This window comes from Portunus trituberculatus, chromosome 44, assembly GCF_017591435.1.
Source record: "Portunus trituberculatus isolate SZX2019 chromosome 44, ASM1759143v1, whole genome shotgun sequence".
Classification (NCBI taxonomy): Eukaryota; Metazoa; Arthropoda; class Malacostraca; order Decapoda; family Portunidae; genus Portunus; species Portunus trituberculatus.
This window is the reverse complement of record NC_059298.1, coordinates 13,956,606-13,961,605: the sequence shown is the minus strand read 5'-3', so window position 1 is coordinate 13,961,605 and position 5,000 is coordinate 13,956,606.

Below are 5,000 nucleotides of genomic sequence, written 5' to 3'. Positions count from 1 at the left end.
GCGGCTTTTTTAAGGAGAATCTTTCAAACAGAGGCATCCTTCCATAGACACTGTTAAAGCAATAATATCTCTTTTTTCCATCACTATAAATAAAACACAACACTAACACTTTAGAAACACAACAAACACTTCCAAAACACCCTAAACGCTTCAGAAACACAACAAACACTTCAGAAATACAAAACACAACAAAAACACAACAAACACTTAAGAAACACACCAAACACTTCAGAAACACAACAAACACTTCAGAAAAACAAGCACCATTCATTACAGAAAAAAAAAAATATTGCTAATCTTCCATCACTACGTACAACACAACACAATCACATCAGAAACACACCTTCTCAAATTGCTTCCAACACGACAAATACCCGGCGCTGGCAGTACCTAGGCGGAGTGTAATACGTTAATTATTAAGCTGAGTAACTTAACGTAGGAGGACGAAAAAAACGCAGGCCTCACTCACTCCACTCACGCTAGTAATATCAAGACTGCTCCGCCACTGTTGCCAGACAGACGACACGACAAGCAGACACAACACCACGGAGACAAGGAAGGACACCAGTTGCACCAGTCACACCAGTCTAACTCAAACTACGTGGGAGAAACTCTATTACGAAACGGAATTGTCACCGAAGAGAGAGAGAGGGGAGAGGGTAGGGGGAGGGGTTAGTGGAGTTAGCAATGTACCCGGATAAAATAAGATCACTGTGAAAACGAATCAACGAGAGCGACAGCAGAATACCGAGCGAGTGTTGACAAGCCTGTTATTTGGGTGTGTTCTGTGGTGCACTCGCCTCTCAATATCGCTCGCTGCCTTCCCTTCATTGGACGATAGCAAGAGAAAACGTCTGCAGCAGGAGGAGGAGGAGGAGGAGGAGGAGGAGGAAGGAAGGAAGGAAGGAAGGAAGGAAGGAAGGAAGGAAGGAAGGAAGGAAGGAAGGAAGGAAGGGAGGAAGGGAGTGAGTGAGGAACTTCTGTATCGTGTCAGTGAACTGTGAGGCAAGATGCGACCCCCGTAAAATTTAACTGATTTAACGGTAGAAGGATTGCAGTGATCTGTGGAAGGTAATTTGTCAGTTAATCCATGCTTCACCAAACCGTAAATGCTCGTTAAAGTGGGAGACTATAAATCAAGATATAAAAAAAAAAAAAAAGTTTCCTGATTCTCCAATAAGTAGTTTTCATTTATCCGTTTATAACCTTAAAATTTTAACTCTTTAGCGTAAAATATTCCAATGACAACAAATAAAATAATCGACACTACTCCATCATTCACTCCCTTGGCTGTGTTTCGAACCTATACCGTACACTTGTAACACCACACTACTGAACTAAGCTGAGGAGAAACCACACCAAGCAAGAGTAATAAAGAAGCGGGTGAAGAAAGAAAGTTAACCCTTTGACACGTTTCCATATTCATTCTGCTCAGTATTAGATTATTTTATAAAGCTTCAGAAACATGTGTGGGGATTAATTGAAATAGTGAAGACTCTGGCCATCGATCTTCTAACCTCCATAGAATCGTCTTAGCATATCCAAAAATCAAGGTAAAAATGCGTCCCAGTACTGAAGGGGTTAATACTGACAAGGTAAGACTCAAACCAGTATTCTTACACACTGCAGGCATTAATCTTATTCTTATTTTAAGATGACAGTGTAGAATCCTCGTCAAACTATCGCTGGAATCATGCAAACACCCTTGAAAAACCACAATAACTTAAACATTCACTACAACAGCCGGGTAAGCGAGAGATGGAGAGTTGGAACAGTTGTGAGAATCCAGCACTCTGGTGGGTTGTGACTGAGAAGACTCGAAGCTTCCCATACCGTTCGCAAAGCCGTGACAGCGAGCACAGCGAAAGGTATAACTGTATTGCCGGATCATAATCAGTTCCTTCATGTCTCCCAGCGCGCTTCCGAGAAAATTGGCTACTGTACATATGATAATTCCTGCTTCCCTGAATGATAACAGGAGGAAGTGGTTATGTGTGAGTTTGGAGGAGTCTCTTACTGTGCTGTTCTGTCCCCTTTGGAGGTTACAAGGGGAAAAATAGTAGTTTATGTTGGTTAGTAAATATGCATACCGATGAAAAGGAAGGAATAATAAAGATGAAGTGGATCATTTTTTTGTATTTACTTTTTTTTTCCCCTTGGATCAGAGTCCCTCCTATATTAAAAAAAAAAGTCTAAATAAAGAAAGGAAGAATTTGCATATAATGAATGATGATAAAACACACACACACACACACACACACACACACACACACACACACACACACACACACACACACACACACACACACACACACACACACACGGCAAATGGTCATGCCTATAATACACGGTTGAGTCAAAATTATGTTAACGCTAATATGAAGATGAGCCATAATTATATAAACACTAGTATGAGAGGACGAGTCAAAATTAACGCTAGTATGACAGGATGGGTTAAAATATGTTATCACTAATATGAGAGGAAATAGAAACTTACATAATTGTGACTCATCCTCTCATACTAGTGCTAACATAATTTTGAATCACCCTGTACTTTCTAGAAAAACTTATCTTTCTAAAAACTGTAAAAAAGTTAGTTGGTCATCATAACGAGAAATACGTAAGAAAAATGAACAAATAAAAACATGACATTGCAAAAATCATAAAGAGAAAAAAAAAGTAAAAAAAAAAATCATTGTGGTGTGGATAAAACAACAAGTCAGTGTGAACTACTACTACTACTACTACTACTACTACTACTACTACTACTACTACTAATAATAATAATAATAATAATAATAATAATAATAATAATAATAATAATAAAATAAGAAAAAAATAATAAGAATAATAAAATAATAATAATAATAATAATAATAATAATAATAATAATAATAATAATAATGTCATATTCTGAGTATCATCATGAAAAGAAATAAAAATTAAATATACATTACATTTTAACGTTTTTGTAATTTCGGTAAGGCGACTAGACATTGCAGACCTACTAACACCCCCCACACTCTCTCTCTCTCTCTCTCTCTCTCTCTCTCTCTCTCTCTCTCTCTCTCTCTCTCTCTCTCGACTCACGTTTCTCCGTCATTGTTTCCTTGTTATGGAGCAAACTTCGTTACCTCTTCCTTCTCATCCACCTCCTCCTCCTCCTCCTCCTCCTCCTCCTCCTCCTCCTCCTCCTCCTCTTCCTCATCCTCCTCATCCTATTCGAATACCACCTGTCACTTATTTCTTTGTCCTTTTACCTCTTCATCTTCATCGCTATCTTCCTCCTCTTCCTCTTTTTCCTCCTCCTTTTCATCTAAGTCCTACTTTTGCCTTCTGCTAGAGAGAGACGCTGGAGAACATTTAACAGTGACCTTTACATGTGAGGAGGAGGAGGAGGAGGAGGAGGGGCTACTGCAGGAGACGAGAAGAGAGCAGAGGAAGGTGACGCAAGATAACAGCACAACAGGAAACGTATACACACACACACACACACACACACACACACACACACACACACACACACACACACACACACACACACACACACTTCCATGAGAACAGTGTGGCGTGTGGATGTTAATTCAAGAGAGTGTGATGTAAATGTTCCTACAGTCTTATTACTTACTGTGCTGTCTTACCTCTCTCTCTCTCTCTCTCTCTCTCTCTCTCTCTCTCTCTCTCTCTCTCTCTCTATTTATCTATCTCTCTTTCTTAACAAAAGCTTCGGTAGCATCCTGTTAACGCTCCTCCTCCGAAAGAGAGAGAGAGAGAGAGAGAGAGAGAGAGAGAGAGAGAGAGAGAGAGAGAGAGAGAGAGTGAGCTTTACATTCCTAAACATTCCGGCAACACACAGTCAGTCTCTCTCTCTCTCTCTCTCTCTCTCTCTCTCTCTCTCTCTCTCTCTCTCTCTCTCTCTCTCTCTCTCTCTCTCTCTCATAAGAAAACCACATTCACACACGCAAGCCCATTCACAACCCACCACACACACACACACACACACACACACACACACACACACACACACACACTCTGAAATATATGTTTCGTAAATTTTATAGGATGTGGAAATGTGAACACCGGCTTGTGATAAAGCAGAGAGAGAGAGAGAGAGAGAGAGAGAGAGAGAGAGAGAGAGAGAGAGAGAGAGAGAGAATGTACTACTACTACGTCTTTGTGTCTTCCTCTTCCTCCTCCGCCTCCTCCTCCTCCTCCTCCTCCTCTCTTTGATTCTTCTTCTCATCCTCCTCTTTGTACTCTTCATTCTCTCTCGGTTCCTCTTCCTCAGTCCTTCTTTTCATTCAGCATAACACTACTTCCATATACACATTATATGAAGCTTTTGTCTTATTTCTCATAACAAAAGAAAAGAAGTAGGAATGAATGATGGAAGAAAAGGAATGAATGAAGGAAGGAAGGAAGGAAGGAATAGAGGAAGGAAAGATTGAAGGAAAGGAAGGAAAGAATAACGTACGAAATTATAGTCTTGATCTTTGCACGTAAAAGAAGAAAAGAAGAGATGGAAGAAGGATAGAAAGATAGATGGATAGATGAAATTTTGTCTAACCTTCATACACAAAGAAGAAGAAGAAGAAGAAGAAGAAATATGAAGATGATGATGCTAACAATGAATAATAATAAGAAAGAGAAATATAAGGAGATAAACGCAGTGGAAAAATGGTGAATAGTTGCCATAAAAAGAGGGAGATAGCAAGGAGGCAAGGAGAGACAGTAGTAGAACACATAGCTGCCTCTCACACACACACACACACACACACACACACCAACTTTCGTTTTCACTGCCCACGTCGACTCGGTGAAAAGGAGAAACACCAAAAAAAAAAACTCAAGTTACCAAGGTTTGTATTTTCAACACTTCCGCATCTGATATCCAATACTTTTAACAGGCTTTTGTGAGAGTTATTGTGGTGTTCAAGGGTGTTTTCATATACTGTTGGTTGAAAGAGGATTATATATCGCCAGAGAGAGAGAGAGAGAAA